At 42.5% G+C, this 24,442-nt stretch overlaps 1 protein-coding gene across 12 annotated transcripts in view; it reads left to right on the forward strand.

The window, feature by feature from the left end:
• ENOX1 (ecto-NOX disulfide-thiol exchanger 1) overlaps positions 1-24,442 on the forward strand; it is a 557,584-nt gene that overhangs the window by 372,844 nt on the left and 160,298 nt on the right. The gene's annotated exons all lie outside the window — the stretch shown is intronic.

Here is a 24,442-nt window from a genome sequence, read left to right on the forward strand (position 1 = left end):
AAAGCTTTTCCTAGATTTTAGGTTATCAAAGCACATTTTGTTTTTTGAACTCTAATTCCTACTAGGAATTTGAAAGCTTATGGTGAAAAGCTGCTTTGAGGAATAAACTACAGTGAGTTAAGAATCGGTTCTAAACATTTTAAAAGAACAGCCTAGGAAAACTTCTATCTACTAAAGGAAGTGAAATTTCAAAGTTCATTTCCCAAAACAAATCACCAAGACACCATGTGCTTTTACCATTTAATTTATAATGCCTACAAGTAATTTTTTTTTAATTTTTAAAAAATTTATTAGTATATATTTTGAGAGAGAACAAGAGCAGGGGAGGGGCAGGGAGAAAGAGAGAATCCCAAGCGGGCTCCATGCTAATAGTGCAGAGCCTGATGTGGGACTTGATCTCGCCCAGTGTGAGATCTTGACCTGAGCCAGGATCAAGAGCCAGACGCTTAACTGACTGAGCCACCCAGGTGCCCCTATTTCTAATTTTTTAACTATCCAAACAAAAAGCTAAAAATTTTACCTCCAAGCCAACAATGGGTGATAAAAAGTCGGTTATTCATATTATTCTTTGGCAAACATTAGTTTCAATCAATTTTTCCCAGTTATAGACTTACTGAATGGGAAGCACCTTGTAAGCATATCATTTGCTTGGGAAAAACAGCATGTTAATATAGTAATGTAATTTTTGTTCTCTTCATTCTTTTATCATAGAATAGTCTACCAGTGCTGAACTGGACTTATAGCTCTAAAAATTACTTTGTATAGAGTTAACTTTTCCAGTAGGCCTATCTGTCCAATCTTAAATAAGCCCCTTGGGAACACAACAACAACATTGCTACAAAGGAATTTTTTACATCATCATCATATTTTGGTAATGAGGAGGAAAGATGTTTCATGTGAATCCAGACTCATTCATTTACCATCAAAGATAGAATTAAAAGGGGAAAAAAGGAACTTGGAGTGCACAGAGGAGAACTTTAATAGCACAATAGTATTTTAAAAAATGTAATACATAGCAGCTTAAAGGTGAAAAAAAAAAAATGTTGTAATTTGAAGGCTCAGAAATAACCGCTACTTATATCAATGTATTTCATTCAAGTCACTTTTTCTGCAAATGTATAAACAAATATATACTAAAAATGTGGTTTATCACTTTTCCTTAGCAGGAGGGGAAAAAGACGGTTTCTCATGTCAGTAAATATTCTTTGGATGCAAAATAATTGACTTCGCTACACATATTGTTGGTCCGTTCCTCAAATCCTTGCTAATACTGCTATTATTTATTACATTTTGAGTCTTTGCTAATAAGATGGGTGAAAAGTATCTTGCTTTTATTTAAAACTTTCAAATCTTTTTTTTTTTTTTTTGAGTATAGTCAATATACAATGTGACATTAATTCCAGGTGTACAACTTAGGGGTTGACAAGTTTATATATATTATGTTCTAAAGTATAGCTACCATCTGTGGAATTATTGGATCATATGATACGTCTCTTTTTTATTATTTTTTAATGTTTATTTATTTTTGAGAGAGCTAGACAGAATGTGAACAGGGGAGGGGCAGAGAGAGAGAGGGAGACACAGAATCTGAAGCAGGCTCCAGGCTCTGAGCTGTCAGCACAGAGCCCCACACAGGCTCGAACTCACAAACCGTGAGATCATGACCTGAGCTATGGTTGGATGCTTAACTAACTGAGCCACCCAGGTGCCCTGAGGATCATATGGTATTTCTATTTTTTTTATTTTTTAATTTTTTTAAACATTTATTTATTTTTGAGGGTGAGGGTGGGGCAGAGAGATACAGAGTGAAAGAGGGAAAGGGAGAGAGAGAATCCCAAGCAGGATCCACACTGCCAGTGCAGAGGCTGATGTGGGGCTCGATCTCATGAACTGTGAGATCATGACCTGAGCTGAAATCAAGAGTTGGACTTTCAGTCAACTGAGCCATCCAGGCACCTGGTATTTCTATTTTTAATTTCTTAAGGAACTTCTATACTGTTTCCCACAGTGGCTATCCCAATTTACATTCCCACCAGTGGTGCACAAAGGTTCCTTTTTTTCTACATTCTCACCAACATTTCTTTTCTTGTGTTTTTTTATTTTAGCCATTCTCACAGGTGTGAGGTGATAGCTCATTATGGTTTTGATTTGCATTTCCTTGATGATGAGTGATGTTGAGCATCTTATCACATATGTGTCTGTTGTCCATCTATATGTCTTCTTTGGAAAGATGTCTATTCAGCCCCTCTGCCCATTTTTTAAATCAGATTGTTTGTTTTTGTTGTTGTTATTGTTGAGTTGCAAAAGTTGTATGTTGGTGTATAAGTTGCATATATAAGTTTGGATATTGACTCCTTATCAGATATATCATTTGCAAATATCTTATCCTGTTTAGTAGGTTGTCTTTTGTTTTCTTGATGGTTTCCTTTGCTGTGAAATAGCTTTTTATTCTGAGGTAGTCCCAATCATTTATTTGGGATTATAATCATTTATTCGGGAAACCAATCATTTGCTTTCCCTTGCCTTAGAAGACATATCTAGAAAAATGTTGCTTTGGCTAATGTCAGGGAAATTACTGCCTGGGTTCTCTTCTAGGATTTTTGTGGTTTCAGGTCTCACACTTAGATCTTTAATCCATTTTGAGGGTTTTTTTTGTGTGTATATGGTGTTAGAACATAGTCTGGTTTCATCATTTTACATAAAGCTGTCCAGTTTTTCCAACACCATTTACTGAAAAACTTTTACCCATTGTATACTCTTGCCTCCTTTGTCACAGATTAATTGACCGTACAAACGTAGGCTGATTTCTGGGCTTTCTATTCTGTTCCATTGATCGGTCTATTTTTTTGTGCCATTTCCCTACTGTTTTGATTACTACAGCTTTGTAGTATATCTTTATATCTGAAATTGTTATACCTCTAGCTGTGTTCTTTCTCAAGATTGCTTTGGCATTTTGAGATCTTTTGTGGTTCCATACAAATTTTAGAATTATTTGTTCTAGTTTTGTGAAAAATGCTGTTGGTATTATGATAGAGATTACGTTGAATCTCTAGATTGCTTTGGGTAATATTGACAGTTTAAACAATATTTGTTCTTCCAATCCATGAACATGGAATATCTTTCCATTTGTTTGTTATCTTCAATTTCTTTCATCAGTGTTTTCTAGTTTTCAGAGTACAGGTCTCACATCTCCTTGGTTAGGTTTATTCCTTGGTATTTTATTATTTTTGGTGCAATTGTAAATGGAATTGCTTTATTAATTTCACTTTCTGTGACTTTGTTGTATAGAAACAAACTTATTCTGAGAGAGAGAGCGTGCACACTCAGGGGAAGGGCAGGGGGAGAAGGAGAGAGAGTATCTTAAGCAGGCACCCCACTGTCAGTGCAGAGCCCAAACCCAAAGAGGGCCACCCAGGCAGCCTCATAGAAATGAATCTTTTCAAATCTTTTTTTTAATATTGTTTATTGTCAAATTGGTTTCCATACAACACCCAGTGCTCATTCCAACAAGTTCCCTCCTCCCTGCCCATCATCCACTTTCCCCTCTCCCCCACCCCCCATCTACCCTTAGTTTGTTCTCAGTCCTTAAGAGTCTTTTATGGTTTACCTCCCTCCCTCTCTGTAACTTTTGTTCTTTTTCCCCCCTTACCTTCCCCCATGGTCTTCTGTCAAGTTTCTCAAGATCCACATAGGAGTGGAAACATACCTTTCTCTGCCTGGCTTATTTCACTTAGCATAATACCCTCCAGTTCCATCCACGTTGCTGCAAATGGCCAGATTCCATTCTCTCTCATTGCCAAGTAGTATTCCATGGTATATATAAACCACATCTTCTTTTATCCATTCATCAGTTGATGAACATTTAGGTTCTTTCCATCATTTGGCTATTGTTGAAAGTGCTGCTATAAACATTGGGGTCTGTGTACCCCGATGCATCAGCACTCCTGTATCCTTCGGGTGGATTCCTAGCAGTGCTATTGCTGGGTCATAGGGTAGTTTGTAAGAGCGTCCTCATTTAAGCAGCAGAGAATCTCTCCCTCCCATCTGGGAAGCAGGGAAACCTTCCTCTAGCTCTGGACGCCTCAGGCCCTTCTAACCAACCCTGTGGTGCCAGGTGCTAAGATACCACGCGTTTCATTTCTCTGCGCTTTCCACATAATATCCTTTTCTGAGGAAGGGAGCACTGAGCAGTCTAACTGGAATTATGGTATCGGGTAAGGGACCAAGGAAAACCCAAGAAAAACTTGAATATCATTTCAAGTATATTTTCCTGACACACAGAGAAGACCCAGCTGTGATGACTGTTATCTCTGCATTCAGGAGTGACAGGGAAAACTGTGTTTCACCCGGCAATGCTTAAGACTGTCCTCCTTTTAATTATTTCAAAAAGCCTGTGCGCTGTTGGAAACTCTACCTCCCGACAGACGTATTTTCCTCCTGAATGCCTTTGCTCAGAATACACCACCACTTTTGGGGGTTGAAGAGCTGCGTGGCATAGTGGAAAAACCATGGGCTAAGAGCCAGACTGTTCTGTGCAGAAATGTTCTCACCAGCCATGTGAGCAAAAGCAAGTTTATTTAACTTCTTGGGCCTCAGTTTTCTTGTGTGGAAAAAAAGGGAATTCTATCATCTACCTCATGGGGTTGTTGTTGGAATTGATAGGATGATGTGTACAATGCCCCTTTTACATTGCACTGTATGCAGAAGGGACTCAATAAGGGGTGGTATTAGATAATTATATTTTGAGATTGTGGTCTTGTCCAGTCCTCTCTCCCAGAAGATGTTGCCGCATCAGCAGAGGAAGGACTTTTTTTTTTTTTTTTAAGTTTATTTATTTTGAGAGAGACAGAGACAGCATGAGTCGGGGAGGGGCAGAGAGAGATTGGGAGAGAGAATCCCATGCAGGCTCTGCGCTGTTCAGCATGGAGCCTGGTGTGGGGCTCGAACCCATGGAACCATGAGATCATGACCTGAGCTGAAACCAAGAGTGTCTGAAGCTCAACCAGCTGAGCCCCGCAGGCGCCCCCTGGAGGAAGCACTTCTATTTCTTGTTCCTCTTGTGCTTGGCCATGGCAGCTGGGAGGTGCTGCCGTCCTCTGTCCTCTACAGCTGCTGTTGCATCAGCAAAGCTGTGTTAATAGTAATAATTAGGCTCACCTTTACTGTGTGTGTGTCCCCCGCCTTTTCCTAAGCATCGTGTAGTTCTATCTCATCTACCCTTATCCAACCACATAGCTGCTATTGTTATAAATAAGCACACCAAGGCATTGAGAGGCTGAGGAGTCTATACTGATAGTGAGGGGTACAACCAGGATGGGAACACCAGCATCCTGGCTCCCCTAACCATCAGTCTCCCACATTTTGCAACACTGCCTGCCTAGAGCGTCAGCCTTCATATCCTGGGATGGGTAACTCAGAAGGACATGCAAACACCTGCTGGAAGGAGAGAAGGAGGCTGCTCAGAATGGAGTGTCATTAACCCGCAGGATGGTGTCCAGAGGGAGCAGAGCCACTGCCAAACAAAATCTATGCATTCTGCTAACAGCAAACCAGCTTTGTATTTCCCTCAGTAAAGAATCTCCACAATGCCAGGAGAATTCCTGTGGATGGTAATGGTGTCATTTCTGTAATTGCAGTCCTATAAACACGAGCAGCAGGAGACCAGGAGGGAAGCCTTTGTAGATAGCACCATAGGGTCTGTCGCCTTTGAGTAAATAAATAGACCTTATTTATTAAGCATGTAGAATTTATTTAAAATACTCATTTCTAACGGAAGCAATAGAAGGATATATGAATTTCCCATGGATTGCAAACCTCAAACAGTAATATTGCAATAATAGCAATATCTGAACTAGCTTTGTCTTAATACTCCTTTTAGCACCCGAGATAATGATGTTTCTCTCGATTCTATTTTAATCTGAAATACAAACAGCCTAGGCTTTGCTTGCCTTGAATCATTATTATGGTGAGGTTGAGCCATCTGTGTTTTTCTTATTCTGCTCATAGCTCCAAGGAGAAGTCTTGAAATTGAACAAGTTGGGAGAATTTCTGTGGAGTAAATTCAAACATACAGCGACATCTAAAACCCTGCAAGATTTCTATGTTGCCTGGGAACCTTTTTCTCTCTTGGATTGAGTTAGGAGTGAGAATTAATCTCACCCTGCCAAATCATTTTCACAACTCTTTGAGGTCTGGAGCCATGTTTCTTACCAAATTTTGCTCACTTCGTGTATAATCCCCCCAATCTGCTTCTTCTTGACTTCTGAGATTATAAAATTGGCTGTTTGTTTAAATCAGGATCTTTCAAGGCTCTTGTTGGGAGACTAAACAGCTTTATATACGCACAACTAGTATTTTTAAATTCGCCTCAGGAAGAACAGCCATACCCTCCTGTAATTCATTCCCTGGTTGCGACTGAGACTTTGGATAGATTTACCTTAACAGTGCTTACGTTACCTGAAAATCTGTTGGTTTTTTGTAGCTTTAATAAAGTATAATTGACATACCCTAAAGTGTACATATTTTTTATTTTTTTTTAAACATTTATTTAGTTTTGAGAGACAGAGAGAGACAAGAGAGAGAGAGCACAAGCAGGGGAGGGGCAGAGAGAGGGGGAGACACAGAATCCGAAGCAGGCTCCGGGCTCTGAGCTGTCAGCACAGAGCCTGACATGGGGCTTGAACCCACAAACTGTGAGATCATGACCTGAGCAGAAGTCGGACACCCAACCAACTGAGCCATTCAGGTGCCCTGTCAATATCTGACTTCTTTCACTCAGTGTAATTATTCTAAAAGCCACCCATGTTGTCATGTGCATTAACAGTTAAAGGGAACTAGTGAAAGAGATTACCCTTGGCCTGTTCCTAATCTTATAAGGGAAATACAATTAAATATGAGGACACCAGTACATCATCTTTATTAGGTTAAGGAAGTTTCCTTCAAATTTTAGATTTCTAAGAGAATGGATATTGGATTTTTTAAAATGCTTTTTCTGCGTCTGTGGAGATGATCACAGGTTTTTGTTTTGTTGTTTTTTTTTTTTCTTTTTCAGTCCGCCACTTTGGCAAATTACGTTGATTGACTTTTTTATTTAAACCAATCTTGCATTCCTGGGATGAATTCTATTTAGTCATGATGTATTGTCCTTTATGTAGATCATTAGATTCAATTTGCTAAAATTTTGCATTGAAGCTAATGACAGATATTGTCTATAATCTTCTCTGAATGTCTCTTTCTGGTCTTCGTATCAGGGTAATGCTGGCCTCATAAAATCATTTGGGAAGTAGTCCCTCATCTTCAAAATTCTGGAAGAGTTTGTATACTAGAATCGCTGTTATTTTTTTTTCTTTAATATTTAATTTCTACTAGGGCAGAATTCCCCAGTTCAATCTTCTGGGATTGAAATTTCTTTGTGAAAATGCTTTTAACTACAAATCCTGTTTCTTTAATAGGGGCTACATAGATTATTTGTTTTTTTTCCTTTTGTGACCATTGGTAATTTGAGTCTTTCAGGGAATCTGTCCCATCATTTAAGTTGTCAAATGTATTGACATAAATGTGTTCACAGTGTTTCTTTATACCTATAATTGGTATGAGACCTGTAGTTACATTACCCTCTATCACGCCCCCTCTTAGTATTTTGTGTCCTTCTCCCTTCTCCTTCCGAAGGCGGACTGGCGGTTTATCAGTTTTATTGATCTTCACAAATATCTGACATTTGGTTTCACAGAATTTCTCTATAATTTTTCTGTTTTATATTTCATTGATTCTTGCTCTTACCTTTACTATTTCCTCTTCTGCCTATATTAGACTTAATTTGCTCTTCTTTTTCCATTTTTTTTAAAGGTGGAAGCCAGAGTCATTGATTTGAGACTCTTTTCTAATATAGGCATTTATTTAGTGCCATAAATTTCCTTCTGAGTACTGCTTTAGCCATATCCTATGAGTTGCGATATGCTGTTTTTATTCTCATTTAGTTCAAAATACTTTTTAATTCCCCTTTTGATTTCTTCCTTGAAGGTTGTTCAGAAATATGTTAATTTAGTTTCTAAATATTTGGTGACTTTCCACATGTCCTTCTGTCATTTTTTTCTAATTTAATTCCGCTCTGGTCCAAGAATATACTCTGCACTTTTTATGATTTGTATCTTTGCTTGAGGCCTCGAATACGGCCTGTCTTGATAGATGTACCACGTACACTTGAAGAGAATGTGTTTTCTGCTATTGCTGGGTGAAGCGTTCCGTAAGTGTTAGTTTAGGTCAAAACGGTTGATAGTGTTATTTAAGTTTTCTATATCCTTATTGATTTTTTGTCTACTTGTCCTGGCAGCTATTGAGAAGGGTTATCGAAATCTCCGGTTTTGTGGATTTGTCTCTTTTACCTTTCTGTGCCCCCACTTTTTACTTCATGTATTTTGGTTTTGGTTTTGTTTTAATATAATTTATTGTCAGACTGGTTTCCATACAACACCCAGTGCTCATCCCAACAAGTGCCCTCCTCCCTGCCCATCACCTGCTTCCCCCTCTTCCCCACCCTCCCATCTACCCTTAGTTTGTTCTCAGTCCTTAAGACTCTCTTATGGCTTGCCTCCCTCCCTCTCTGTAGCTTTTTTTTTCCCCCCTTCCCCTCACCCATGGTCTTCTGTTAAGTTTCTCAAGATCCACAGTATTACTTCATGTATTTTGAAGTCTTCAGTGCATGAATGGTTGGGATTGTTATGTTCTCTTGATGAAATAAGGCAGAGAAAGACAAATACCATATGATTTCGTTCATATGTGGAAGTTAAGAAACAAAACAAAGGAACAAAGAAAAAAGGAGACAAACCAAATAACAGTCTCTTAACCACAGAGAACAAACAGATGGCTACCAGAGGGGTGGTGGTGGGTGGGAGTGGGAGGATCTTTATGAGTACCAAGTAATATATAGAATTATTGAATTACTGCATTGTACACCTGAAACTAATATAACATTAATTCCAGTATGTTAACTATACTGGATTTAAAACTTATAAAATAAAGTAGGTCTCTTATAGGCAGCATGTAGTTAGGTCTTAATTTTTTTAATCCAATCTAACAGGGTTCTGCCTTTTAATTGGGGTCTTACTTATATTTCATATGATTGTCAGTATGATTGGGCACTTATTTTAATAAATCTTATTAATTGATTTTATTTGTCTACATTGTTCTTTATTCTATCTTTTCTATTTTTGTGCCTTATGTTGAATTATCTTGTAGGATTTTGATTTTATCTCTTTTGTTGGCTTTACCACTTCACGTATAGTATAAGAACCATAAACAGTATAATTTTACTTCCGCCCTCCTTGTCCTATGTTATTTGCTGTCATACATTGTACACATATGAAGCCAAAATACATTGTTAGCATATTTGATTTTTTCTGCCAAGTGTCTGTTAAATAAATAATGAAAAGTCTTTTATGTTGAACCACACATTTCCAATGTTCTTCATTCCTTTGTGTAGATTGAGATTTGTACTTCATATCTTTTATCTTTGCCTAAAGGGCTGCCTTTAATATTTCTTACAGTGTGGATCTGCTGGTGATTGATTTTTTTCATTTCTGTCTGAAAAATTCTTTATGTTGTTTGCACTATTGGACATCTTCACTGGATATAGAACTCTAGGTTGACATATTTTTTAATTTCAGTCCTTAATAACAGTCACTCCAATGTCTTTTGGCTTGCATTGTTTTCAGCACGAAATATGCTTTCATTGTTACCTTTTTTCCTTTGTACATAACACATCTTCTTCCTCTGGATGCTTTTGGGAATTTGTCCCTATCACTGATTTTAAGTAACTTATTATGCTATGTCCTGGTATACTTCTCTTTGTATCTGTTGTACCTCATATCCTTGAACTCCTTGCATCTGTCAGTTTATAGTTTCACCCAATTTGGATGATCTTCAGCCATCATTTCTTCAAATATTTTTCTGACCCCATCTCTTTTCTTCAGGGAATTTAATTACAAGTATATTAGGCTGGTGATAGTTTTCCTACAGCTCTTTCTTATGCTGGGTTCATTTGGTTGTTGTTGTTGTTCTTGTTGTCACTTCTTATCCCTGTGTTTTATTTCAGATAGTTTCTATTGCTGTGTCTGCACAATCACTAACTTTTCAATTTAATGTCTAATCTGTTAATTTCCTGCAGTATATTTTCACCTCATACATTTTAGCTCTCATCTCTAGACGTTCTGTTCAAGACTTCCATGTATCTCTTTAACACTCTTTTTTCTTTTTTCACTGTTCTATACGGAACAGTGATAACCATCTTAATATCTTCGTCCACTAATTCTGTCATCTGTGTCATTTATGTTTTCTTTCTATTGATTTATTTTTTTTTCCTTATTATGGGTCATTTTTTTCCTGCTCCTTGTATGCCTGGTGTATTTTATTTATTTGTTAGTTCATTCATTATTATTATTATTATTATTATTATTATTATTATTATACTGCTGTAACTAGTAACCACAAACTTAGTGACTTAAAAACAAATTTATTATCTTACAGTTCTGTAGGTTAGAAAGCCTCCCTGGTCTTAGTCAAGGGGTCATGAGGACTGTATTCCTTTCTAGAGGCTCCAGGCTCCATATTCCTGTCTGTTTCCTGGCCTTTTCTAACTTCTAGACACTGCCTGTATCCCAGGACTTGTGGTCTCCTTCCATCTTCAAAACCAGCAATGACTCTGACATTAAATCACTCTAACTTTCTCTTCTGCCTCTATCATCCCCTTTTAAGGACTCCTGTGATTCTGTTGGGCTCCATGGAATAATCCAGGATAGTCTCTTTATCTTTATCGTAAGGTCAGCTGATTAGCAGCCTTGATGCTGTCTTTAGCCTTAATTCCCCTTAGCCACACAAAAAACATATTCACAGGTTTAGGGGTTAGCCCAGCACACCTGGTAATTTTTCCATGGTTGCCAGACATGGGGAATTTCACCTTCTTAGGTGCTGGATATTTTTGCATTCCTAAAAAGTCCTTGAGGTTTATTATAGGACAGATTTAAATTTATTGGAAACAGTTTGAACCTTTCGAGACTTGCCTTTTAAGTTTTGTTAGGGCTAATTTTGCCCTACTCCTGGGACAGTACCATTCTGAGTGTTCTACACAATACCTCATGAATTCTGAGGCTTTTCTACTCTAGCTGAAGGGAACATGAACTCTTCCCCTCTTTTGTGATCTCTATGGATTATTCCTGGAATCCTTTGGGCGGTTCTTCTCCAGCCTTGAGTAGTTGCCCCACGTGCATACACTGATTGGCTCTCGGCTGAAGACTCAAGACGGGCCTGCTTTAAATCTCCGAGCTGTGCGTGTGTGTTTGTGCGCGCACGTGTGTGCGCCCATGTGTCCGTATGCATGTGTGTGTGTGCAGTTCTCTCAGGTACTCCACCCTGCAAACCCCTGTGACCTTGGCCTTCTCAAACTACCAGCTTTATCTTTAATCAGGGAGACTTCTGGGCGCCTCTGGGGTTCCCCCTCCCTGGGCCATAGCCTGAAACTCTCTTTTGGCAGGAATCTCTCTCGGCCAGGCGATCATATGGCTCACTTTGTTTGTTCCTCTACTCTCAGGAATCAGTATCTTGCGCTGCATGAGATCCAATACCTGAAAACCTTGTTTCACACATTTTATCTAGGTTTTTAGTTGTTTCAGGTGGGAGAGTATATCCTGTGTCTGTTACTCTTTCCTTGCCAGAGGTAGAAGTCAAACATTTGTTACTTGCCACATATTTCATTTCGATAAGGGCAACCATGATACCCAAATATTTAACCACGGCTAGGTCCTGGGCACTGACCAAACAGAACAGATAGATGCTGGGCTTAAACAGTGATGTGTCCATACTGGTGTTTACCGGCTGAAGGTCAGTCCCGTGTAGTGCTGAAACCCATAATCCATCCAGCTCAGGGTTTTGTCACTGATGGCCCTGGCAAGACAGCAAGACCTTTGCAGTAAGACCCACCTGGATTTGAGTCCTGACTCTGACATTTCCAGCTGACCACTTAAAACTCCTCCATTCCCTAATTTTCTCTGCACTATTATAGTGAAGGCAACGTAGGATAATGTATGTGCAGGTGCCTGGCATCTTGCCTGGCACCCAGAATACTCCGTAAAAATGAGAACCGCTCCCCTTCCCAAACCTTCCTCCGTGATCCGTTCGGATCCCTCGGTGCTCTACCAACAGTAGAGTTTTACTCAGAGGGCCATTCACCCAGGAGAAAGAAAGGACCATCCCCCAGAGCTTTGCCTGTGGGGGAGGGGATCCAAAAGACGCAACTGTGAGGCAGCCACGGAAGGGAGAGTGGGCGTAGTGATCTTTCGAGTGAAAGAAACCTCCCTGTTGGGCTGGTACGAAGTCAGTCCACGGGAGCTCGTACCCAGCCACAGGAGAGAGCAGCGCAAGGCACGTCAGCCCCAGCCAGTTGTGGAGAGGGTGACAGCAGGGGGACAGGTACCTGAATTCAGTTAGAAGGGAGTGGCAGGAGTTGGTCTGAGACCTCTCTGCTTCTTAAGGTGATGACACTCCACAGCTGTCCTACCACAGCCCCTTGACAAACGGTGGCAAAGGGGGAACAGCATGAGGGATACTTTGTAGGACTGGATTTCTCTGGCATCCTCTTTAGGAATTAGGATTTACCTCTGACACATATGACTCGTTCTCCATAATCCACTGTGAGAGCATGTCAGGCATGAGCTCTACACCGATGGTCTGCCTTTTCATTTTCTTTTAGGGTACTTTTCAACAAATGAAGATACTTTTTTAATGTTCTTTTTAATGTTTATTTATTTTTGAGAGAGAGAGGGAGAGCAGGGGAGGGACAGAGAGAGAGGGACACACAGAATCCATAGCAGGCTCCAGGCTCTGAGCTGTCAGCACAGAGCCTGATGCGGGACTCAAACCCACGAACCGTGAGATCATGACCTGAGCCGAAGTCGAACGCCCAACCGACTGAGCCACCCAGGTGCCCCAAAGATATTTTTTTGTCACTTTCATTTTCTCTGAAAGTTTCTGTCTTTCTGGAAGCACACAAAGCTCAAACATTTGTCTTCAAGCTTTTTGTATCCCCAGCACCTACTGCACACCTGAGCACAAGAGCCTGTTGATGACAGACACTATTTTTGATGGACGTGTCATTGAGTTCTTTGTTCAAAACATGGAATGAAGATATTGAGCAGAAAAGGCCCCGGGATAAATCCTCCTGAGACACACTTGATACATCCTTCCAGTTTATTCTATTTTATTTTAGTAGAACTTAGCTCTGTTTGTTCAACAAACACTTTATGCTTGAGATTATTCTTGTCCCTCGCGCCTCCGTCCCATCGCTGTGATGGAAGGAAGTTAAATACCTGCGATAAGGTTTCCAAATTCTTTTGACTGACTTACCAAATGTGTTTGAAAGAAAAAAAAAATGTGATGATCTGGTATTCTTACCGTAAAAAATAATATGGAAAATTGAATAAGGGTATGAAAGCCCCAGCTAGCTAACATTTCTATTCTGGCTTTCCTGGCAAATGCAAATTCCCCGAACATTCCTGTGACGACAAGCAGATACAGAGTAGGGAGGCCTTGGACTCTGTCTCCGACAAATCTATACTTTGTAACCTCAGTCCTCCACACCAGGGGCACTTTTGATGTAAACTCAGCCTGAAGAAAGTCTGCTGATCCCGACTGCCCTCAGTATTAAGAAGAGGAGAAAAATATATAATGATATAGCCAAAGGAAGATAAATAAAACACCCGGCAGTCCTCTGCCCTCAAAACGTCATTTGATAAATGCAGTGAAAATGACTGCTCTTGAAAGTGTGGCCCCCGTCCCGAGGGACAGCTGCTGTCTGACTTGGGTACGTATTTACAGAGTGCTCTGTGCTTGGGTTTGAGGACGCGGTGGCTCAGCTAGATAGATACTTGCAATGAGGAAGGCCACTTGTAATTCAGAGCGTGGACAGGCTCTTTTCAGGATGATAGCACAGGTGCTGTGTATGCCTCCCCAATTTCGCTGCCACTTTCTAATGCGGCTGTGTACCCGTGTGTCTGTGTCACAGCGCACTGGGCACCTTAGACCAGGGGTCCTGACTTACCTCTGCGCCCCCTGCATCTAGCGCATTGCTTAGCAACCTTGTAGACGATGAATAATGTTCAATGAGCACATTCATCAGGAGGACGCAGGAGAGGGCAGTACGCCGCTCAGATCCTCAATTTTTTCAGCTGTAAAACTTAGGGGAGGCCCCTAACATGGAAACGGCAGAGTTCTACGGAGTCCATGGGTTACAGCGCAAAGAGCAAGGACCACACGCACTCACACATGCTGACACACACACACACACATACACACACACACACACACACACATACATCCTCCCTGTCCTTCTCCCTCCCTCCCTTCTCCTCCCTCCTGCCATGTTTGTGTATACTCTAAAGCACAATAATATATGGGATAATATATTGAATTCTCTTCCTGCACAAAATAAGCACTTAGCACCATCGTGGAGCCCCAGAGGCCTTTGAAAGAGGAAAAATCTTAACTATAATTTACATTTGTGTATTGATTTCCTTGTTTGTGAATCACTGGCTTATAAATGCCCATCATATAATTGGGCCTCCATAATAACAATGAGGTAGGCACGGAAGGTTTTGGCCTTACATGTGAGATGAGGAACCTCCGGTGGATGGGACGGAAGGCCAGATGGGGTGCATCCTGGCTCTGTCCCTCTGCTCTGTGCACGCCTGGAGACCTCACACAGCTAGACTCTCATCACAGCCAGTGCAGCCTGGACCACAGTTTGCTTCTCCCCCCGTTCCAGTGATGTTGCCGACAAATGTCTTTAGTCTCCCTGACCTCCACTTCCTCATTCGTGTGTAAAGGGCGGGGGGAAGCCTTGGAGAGATGTAATGAAAACGAGCTTATTAAATGATTGAAAAAGGACTTCGAAAGTACGGTGTTGCATAAAGGTAACAGTTCAAAACTGGGTGCCTCTGGGGATGGGAATGAGAGGTAGAGCCCTGAATGAAGAACAAAAACATTCTTTGAATTTACAACTAGACAGAAAATGATGAACTTCAAATGCAAATCTAGGTAATGGTCTGTGCTTTCAACCTTGAACTCTCCAGGGGGCATGTTTGGGGTATGTTTTTCATGTGAGAAATGAGTTCTCTGAGTTTTTAATATTGAGGGGTCCACACTGTAAAGGAAAACACTGGCAGACAAGGTGCTGAGAAATACTTCTCAAGGTATGCTACCCTCAGCCTGCAAGGCTGAATTAGTTTTAAATGGCAGTCTAGTACTTAAACCATTCCACTTTAGTTTACTTCTCTGAAAAATTACTCAAGGTGTTTGTCAGAAATGACAGGCTATCAGAGACTATGACTTGGCATTGATGCTTTCTTTTTTTTTTTTTAATGTTTATTTATTTATTAAAGGGAGAGACACAGGACATGAGCAGGGGAGGGGCAGAGAGAGAGGGAGGCACAGAATCTGAAGCAGGCTCCAGGCTCCCAGCTGTCAGCAACATACAGCCCCATGTGGGGCAAACCGTGAGATCATGACTGAGCCCAAGTTGGATGCTTAACTGACTAACCCATCCAGGCGCCCCAACGCTTCTAAATTAAAATGCATATCAACATGTGCATAACTCAATCTAGCCAGACCCTTGGATGTAACAGTATTTTTAAAGTCTGGTGCTGCTTGACTTAAATTTATTAAAAAGATGTGTGTGTGTGTGTGTGTGTGTGTGTGTGTGTGTGTGTGTGTGTAAAGAAACTTAATAACATAGGCATATTCATTTACATGAATAAAATAGTATTTCAATGGAAAAGCTAAGTTTAGGGGAGAATGATATGCCAAACATATGAATGAGCCCAGTTGGTGAATTTGGGTACAAAAAGCTAATCTTCTTGGCAGAAAAAGCAGAGAGGAAATAGCTCTGTACTCTATAATTCTCATTTCCAGGCACTGACCAACATCTTGGGCCTTTGGGGGTAGAGGGGACAACAACAACAAACAACAAACTGTCGGAGAAATTCCTCCGATGGCAAGACTATACGGCACCACCTCTTCAAAAGGACACCAAGGCAGTGTCGTCTGATCTATACTGTGTAGTATGCACATGCAGAAAGGCACACACGCAAATATATTTGTCATTAAAGATTGAATGCAATATAATTGCTAATGATGGCTAATATGTATGGAGGGCTTCCTCTACCAGGCACTATTTTAACCCCTTTATATATTTTAACTCACTCACTCCTCACAACAAGCCTGTCGATGTAAATATTATCTTTTATCTTTTCGCACGTTAAGATCTGCGGTGTAAAGAGGCTGGGAGTCAGGGCAGGAGGGTGTGAGCCTGTTCTTGAGCCCAGGGCTCAGGTGGCCCCTCCCTCCGTTGCCGCCTGGCCCTTGGATTGCTCTTTTCTTTCCATCTTCCACTCTTATTTCTTCGCAGCCTATTGTCCTGGCCCACACAGTCGAGTAGGAAAATTAAATTAATATTAGATCAGTCTGTGATTTTCAAACAACACACGACTCGAAAGTTTCCTTTAGGAGTGTTCATGATGTGTTTGCTTTCAAAAGAGGCTCTATTTTCTCCCCCAGCCGAGGGCTATATGCTGATCTCATTTAAAGAGACCAACTCTGGGTTGCTTCAATCCCTTCAAGCAGTAAGTTTAAATTGAAACCTACATAAATTGTTTAAAATAATATGATGTGAATGTTTTCTTTGAAGCTAAATATTGAATAAGTTTTCCTTTGTTCTTGTTTAAATTTATGAGATGTTACCTATCTCCCGGATGCCTTTGTAAACTAAAACTAAGGTGGATAAATAAAATCAAAAGGTTAGCCCTTGCATATTATCTTGGGAAGAGGCAGGTTTCCAAGGGAAGATCTGTGAAGACGTTTACATGCCATGAAATACCACCCCCGCTGTCACGACCACTGACTGCAGAGGTCTCTATATCAATATGACGCCAGGCTATTACCGGACTTCAGAGAAGAACAGAGCGAGAAGGCATTGAATGCCAGAAAGAAATGTGTTGACATAAATTATTTAGTCTTTCCCTATATACTCAGAGGGTCCCCATCCTTAAAAAGCTAGCTAGATAGGTAGATAGATAGATGGATGGATAAATACTTAAGAATTAAAGAGTGCCTCTTACATGCTTGACTGAATATTCAAAAACATTTTCCAGGACTCCATAGCGTTTTGCCTCTCCGTTCTGCCTCTGTGCCATAAGTCTGTCAGTTGGTTCAAAGCACGGAACACCAATAGCTTATTCAGGCCTTTTTTTCCTACCATTATGTAACGGTCCTGCTGTACAAAGTCACATAACGTCGTACAGAGAGAAAATTAATCATCAGCTAATGAGATGGGGATGTGAAAAGAAGTTTGAAAGAAGTAATTTGGAAGCCCCAATTATGGCCTATTCCCGTGGGTCTCCCGTGGGTCTCCCGTGGGCATGACTGGCTGATCCAGGTTCAGGGGTATAAGAAGGGCGTGGGGGGAAGGAAGAAGATACAGAAGGCACAGCCTCTGGGCATCCAAAGCGGCTTTTGCAGTCTTCCAGATGAGAACTAATAGGCACCTATGTAGCAGTGGGAACGAAAAACGATGATGTGGAAAAACCTTTCAAAGGGAAGTCTGTCTAAAAGGTTCTGGCATGTGACCACATGTGGTCTTGCTACCAAGGTTTTAAACTAGGAACCGAGAGGAAGGGGAATTGCCGTTAAAAGAAATAGGCAAGGGGGCGCCCGGATGGCTCAGTCAGTTAAGTGTCTGGCTCTTGATTCCAGCTCAGGTCATGATCTCACAGTTGATGAGTTCAAGCCCCCGTGTTGGGCTCTGCACTGACAGTGAGAAGCCTGCTTGGGATTCTCTCTCTCCCCCTCTCTCTCTCTGCCCCTTCCCTGCTTGTGCATGCTCGCTCGCTCGCTCTCTGTCTCGAAACAAACAAAGGAGCAAGCAAACAAACAAAAGAAAGAGGCAAGTCCTGAAGCTACTGACTCCACCCAGGAGTATGCAATGGAGATGAGGTCGGAAGGAAGGCCTGGATGCTGTAACCAGGGTGCATTTTGACACATATGGAAAGAAGCATGAGGGTGCCAGCAGGCCACAGAGCGGAGAAAATAACTTAGCAAGAGCTTATAATGCAAGGAATTAAGAGCGACCCCCTGCACAGTGAGAATTTGGCATTGGCCCTCAGAACTGGGAATCAATGACTTGAGTTCAGGAGAAGTAAATGTTAGGGGGAAGGAGTCTAGGCAGATATGTCTAAGAGGGTCTTCCCTGGCCGAGTCTGATCTGCAAGGAGACATTAGAAGGGGTGGGAACTTTAAGAAGGAGCTGTCTTGCCATTGTATAGATTTTGAGGGCCGGGAGGGAAAATTCGAGATGGGAGGAGAACCAAAGAAGCAAGGTTTTGGGCAGGGGGGGGGCACCTGGGTGGCTCAGTCAGTTAAGCCTTCCAACTTTGGCTCAGGTAGTGATCTCACGGTTCATGAGTCCGAGCTCTGTGTTGGGCTCTGTGCTGACAGCGCAGAGCCTGGAACCTGCTGTAGATTCTGTGTCTCCCTCTCTCTCTGCCCCTCGCGTGCTCACGCTCTTTCTCTTTCTCTCAAAAATAAATAAACATTAAAAATTAAAAAAAAAAAAAAGATTTTGGAAAATCCAATGGAAAATGCAAACTCTTGTATTTAGTTTTAAAACATCAACTGCAAAGTTGCATAACGGCATCCTGCAGAGACACAACACACGTGTTCTAGTTGAGTGAGGTTAGTTGATGCATGTCAGCTCCGTGATGGGACTGTCAAAAGTCTCGTGCCGTGAGATGACGTGAAGCTTTCCACAGAGGCCTGGCACAAAGCAAGCATTCAAACGCGACCATTGCTTTTTAATCATAATGTACCAAGTCAGCCGAAAGCATAGACTTCAGAATTAAGAAGGGTCGAAATCCCTGCCAGTCCTATACCTATAGGTCAGCTTCTGTTGGGGCCTATTTCTGAGACTAACCCTAGACCTCAGAAAGGGTGGGTTTTAGAGGAAGTCACTTGTGGAAAGGCTAAGGGGAGCAGGGTCCCTGAGGCCTGGCGGGTGCTCCTATGAGCTTTCTTCGTGGATTTGACCAGCAGCGCGAGGACAGGGGAGCAGACTTGTGACGACAGCCCAGGAGAGCAGAATAAAGACAATGGAGTTACTCCGGGATATCAGGTCCCGAGGCAACATACGAGACAGGTAAACTTCTCACCGTGAAACCGCTAGTAGTGGAATGCACAGTCTTGGGAAGTCGTGAACATCCTGTCAGTAGCTGCGTCTTAGGGACGGCAGGGTGGACAGACACTGGGGGACTCAGATGCACCCTGGTGAAGCAGCAAGGACTCCGGATCCTAATTTCAGTTCCTCTCGTAACTAGCTGTGTCACTTTGGGCAAGTCACTTCACCTGTCTGCGCCTCGGTTTTCTCATCACGAAATCAAGAGGGTAGGACTAGGAAATACTCAGATCTCTTTCAGCTTTGAAAATTCACGGTGGTGAGGCCCAGCATCCTTGGCTTCCTGGTCAGACTGAACCCCTGCACACCTGCCTGGCATATGCCAGCACGGTTTTCATGCCTCAGCTGGGCATGTGCCTCAGTGACTGAAGAGTGGGTGCTAGCAGGTCCAGGGGACAGAACGTCTTACCCTGAGTGTGACAAGTGAGGCCTCTGTACTGAGCTCTGGCACCAAATTCAAATCGCCCAGCCCCCAGCTCTTCACTTGTGTTATAGTTTCAAATATGGACACAGATCTCCTCACTCAAGTCAACAGTACTTAAAATAGCTGTTGACGGCTGCATTCCTCTGTTCTGCCAGCATTCTGTCTACAGTCAAAGGAGACAGAGGGTTTTATTTATGGAACGAGGCCTTTGTTTACAACGTGAGCACAGCAAGGCTCCAGGAGCTCGCTTTGGGTGTACATCTTGGGTGTAAATAGAAAACATATCTCACCACCTTTGGAACTCTTTGGAAAGATCACAAAAGCATTTTCAGTGTTGCTTTCTTAGATTCTGCTTGTAGGCATTCACTTATCTTATAAAGTACACCGTTATGTGAACTTATCATCTGTGGGGTTGATTTGTTCTTAATAAATACGTGGCCATCTTCAGGGTTGTTTTTTTTTTTTTTTTTTTTTTCCACCAAGGGAAAACATAAGCGCAATTCTGCCTCCAGGGGACTGGTTTTGAACATTTCTTCTAAGAGAACATTTAGAAATATCTTTTGTATTTATGATCCTAGTAAATATATTTTGAGAATACCTTTTCTACATGCCCATAGAAGTCATGCCCTGGAGACTCAGGTCAGCTGTCCCCCACTCCAGCATCCCTCCCATGACCCGTCCCCCGTATTAGTTTCCCAGAACTGCCGTAAGAAAGTACCACAACCCGGGATGGCTTAAAACAGAAACGTCATTCCCTCAGTTCTGGAGGCAAGAAGTCAGAAATCAAAGTGTCGGCATAGCCATCCTCTCTCTGGGAAGGAACCAGGGAAGAATCTGTTTCCGTGCCTTTCTCCTAGTTTCTGGTTTTTGATAGCAGTTCCTTGGCTTGCCACGACATAACTGAATCTCTGCCTCCATAGTCACATGGCACCCTCTGTATGCCTGTGTCCCTTCTGTCCTCATGAGGACATCGGTCATATTAGACAGAGCCCACCCTAATTGAGTATGACATTATCTTAACTTGATTACATCTGCAAAGACCCTATTTCTAAATAAAGTTACATTCACAGGGACCAGGGGAGTTGAGACTTCAACATATCCGTTCAGGGAGACACAATTCAAACCATAACGCCCATATCCCAGTATGGTTTCTGCGCCCCCCCTTCTCTGTGTTTCCATAGCACCCCCTATTTAAATGTCTCACAACAGTTGTCATACTCTATTGTCATTTTCTCTTTAGTTGTTTCTGCCGCCGGACTGTCACTTCGTGGAAGGAAGGATTCCTATATTATCTTTACAGGCGAAGTACCTACCGGAGCAGCCAGCATTTACAAGGCGCTCAAATGTTTGTCAAAACAAATACTTCGCCATCACCATCATGACCCTTTATGTGTATACAATATTAATAACATGTTTATAGCAGCTTACATAAATATTATTATACGTAAAATACATATTTATAACATTGCCTATAAGTGCGACCATTTGTTACACACTTACCATGTGCCAGACGTTATGTTAAACACTTCAGATTTTTTTTTAAATCCCATTTAATCCTCTCCAGAGGATCAAAATTTAAATATGATTATCCCCATTTTTCAGATATTATAAATGAGGCTTAGGAAGGTTAACCTTCCCAAGGTCATGTAGCCTCAGGAAAGACCCAGGGCCTGACCACAGGGACATTTGATTGCAGATTTGGGCTCCTGACACGCTGATATCCTGCCTTCACACAGGCTGTCCTCTCCGATGCTCCCATTCTGTGGAGGTGGAATCTCTGGTTCATGTTCACGTTTATCTGCAGAAGACCCTGAAGCCCAGAGAGGCTAAGGGATCAGTCAGCCTTAGCTGACTCAGCTGTGCTCACGTCCTTCCAGCTCGAGTTTACCTTTTTAAAAACTGGTTTCCTGTGTTGATCATGACTTTTCAAGAATATTGGAGAAAAGGAGGACATGTAATGAAAAAAAAAAAAAAAAAAAACAAAAACATTCCCAGAACGCCTGGGTGGCTCAGTCGGTTAAGCGTCCGCCATCAGCTCAGGTCATGATCTCGTGGTCCGTGAGTTCGAGCCCCACGTCAGGCTGTGTGCTGTCAGCCCAGGGCCTGGAACCTGCTTCGGATTCTGTGTCTCCCTCTCTCTCTGCCCCTCCCCCACTCACTCTTTCTCTCTCTCACTCTCTCTCAAAAATCAATAAACATTAAAAAAAGAAAGAAAGAAAAGAAAAAAGCATTCCTTTAACAGTCTGAGTTTAACGGACATTGTAGAAGAGTAGGTCCTGTCGATTGCAACGAGAAACTATCATGAGAAACAGTGTCCATCATGTATCCTAAATGCCCAATAAACAGAATGTCCTCACGTATCACGTAGTTTCTCTGTCGAGTGAGAAGGGATCATATTTTGAGACAATAAGTCCTCTGAAGAAAGGACAGGAGTTTCTGCTCATTTGCCAGAGCCCCTCCAGCCTGTCTCTCTGCCCGGCCCCCACAAGCTTGGCACCTCCCTGGACTTGAGGTCCCGTCTGGGCCTCAGGTACGAGGAAGGGGGCCCCTGGGGCCCTGCCTTCTAAGTCTCAGCATCCAGCTGGCTTTGACACTGGCCGGGCTGTGACCCAGGCCCCAGGACTGATGCCTGGCGTGTCTGTCTCCTTTCACAATCCCTAGGCCTTGCTTCTGGTGTCTGTCTTGCTTCTCCAGCCTGGGATCCAGCTCACATAACCTCCCGGTCGGTTTCTCTCAGCCTGTGACCCCGACACGTTGTTGCCACACCTCTACCCGGATTGAGTCAGAACATGGATCAGGGTGGTTCAGGCCCCGTGACCTGCCAGCGGCATCCCCTGGCAAAGCTGGCCTGCCTGGTCTCATGTTTTGTCTGCTGCTCATGATCTCTGCCCAGGACTAGACCTAATGCTAACCTTTGGCTAGCCTGACTCCTGCCTCTTTTTTCATATTATTCTCTTGGAACGCTGTGCCCTGCCTTCTGGGCCACACTTGTTCCTGGTGCAGACCGTGCACCTGTGTCCCCCGAGCCTCAGCTCAGCCCAGCATGCACACCCACACCTAACCTAGTTCAGTCCGGCCTTGACAGAGATAGGCCTCGATGGCCTTTCTTTCGAGGGAGGTCTAGTTCTCATTTCAAATAGGTAGACATCAGTGAGGCACTGATGGGAAAGGGGGCTGGCCACTGCTAGGGGCAGCAGACAAATTGAGAAGGAGGGATCGGCGGGCAGCACAGCCGGCAGGGGGCCTCTGCCTAGAAAGTGCACGTCCGACCTTTGGTGGCCGCCGTCCCAGGGACAATAAAGCCAGAATGTACTGGCTCGAACAGCAAGATGCGGTCTCATCTAATCTGACTCCCGCGGCCCCTCAGGACACTGGGGTCACACTGTCGCATGCGGACCACGCTGTAGCACGGACAGTGGTTTGGAATTCCCCAGGCCCATCAGGCTCTCCCCAGCGGGCCCCTTCCTGGGCTGACCTCTGAGCCTCGGTTTTCTCAACTCTTCTGCTGAGTTTGGTGCCCATCTTTCATGTTCTCCTTAAACGCTGTGATTTCCCCAAGTGGGGGACGTATTACAGTTCGCGACGCCAGATCCTTGCAGCGGTAGGTGCCCAGTAAGTGCCAAATGAATGAGTGAAAGAAAGAAACTGTCGTGCCTGAATACAAGACCCTAACCTCCCCTCTGAAAAAATGCTTGCCCAATTGATGAAACACTCACTGGGCTGTGTATGGATCGGTAAGCAGGACTTGTGTTCCTGCTTTTGTCTTGTCCGGTTGGGAGAAGACATCCAGAAAGAATCGTTGGCTCAGCTTTGGCCTTAGCACCTGCTTGCTTGGCTTGGCCTCCTTCCAAGGAGAAGCCGGACAGGGCTGCCGTCTTTGAAACAAATAGCCCTTCCTCTTGTTTAAATACGGTTTCTGAAAGAAAGTTCTACTCTCTACTTAATTGGATTCTTTCTTGCTGCAAGTTAAGCCTTCTTCCACTTTTCCGTGAGTGGAATTATAACTCATTATCTCTGAAGTTCACAGGGGCACCTTTTCTAGGCAAGACAAGGAACTGCCTCTTAGAGCTTGAATTCTCTCTTCACCTTTGTCTTCCTGTGCATCCGTCTTTCTCCGACTCCCCAAAATTGTGCGTTTCCTTTAATGAGTTAGTACAGAATAGGTTCCTGTGCCATTTGAGAAAACAATTTCCATCTGTTCGTATATTGTTAACAAGGAATGGGTTCTTATTTAAAAAAATTAAAAAAAGGTCTAATCCTTCCCTACTTCCTCCTCTCAAATACTGAATCTCCGATCCTTTGAGGTCCAACATAATTTAAGTGTTAATTCCTTTCTAAGCTCTTTTCAAGCTACTGTACTCACCATGAAGATTTCATTAAACCTCAGAGTCTCTTCATATTGATGTCTCAGAAAAAGCGAAGTAACGCTTGCTCTATATTAAAATACTTTGCTCAAGAGCAGTGTCTTTTGTCCCCATTTATTTATTCGGCCTCCCAAAAGAAAACAGAAGTGCGTTACGACTAAAGAGAACACAAGCGCCGGGCTTCACATCTCATTTGTGAGAAACATCTGGTTATTACAATTCACAGGGTTTGCTGCCCTGAGCCGTTTCAGCCTTAAGTCACCCTGTGTTGGCAAACAACAGAGAGGGCCAGGCCAGGAACGAAACAGACGAACCTTATGTACAGAATGAGATTAAATAAAAGCATATGCATGCCAATATTTCGATTTCTAATATATTCACCTTGAA

The sequence above is a fragment of the Leopardus geoffroyi genome, chromosome A1 (genome assembly GCF_018350155.1).
Source record: "Leopardus geoffroyi isolate Oge1 chromosome A1, O.geoffroyi_Oge1_pat1.0, whole genome shotgun sequence".
Taxonomy (NCBI): Eukaryota; Metazoa; Chordata; class Mammalia; order Carnivora; family Felidae; genus Leopardus; species Leopardus geoffroyi.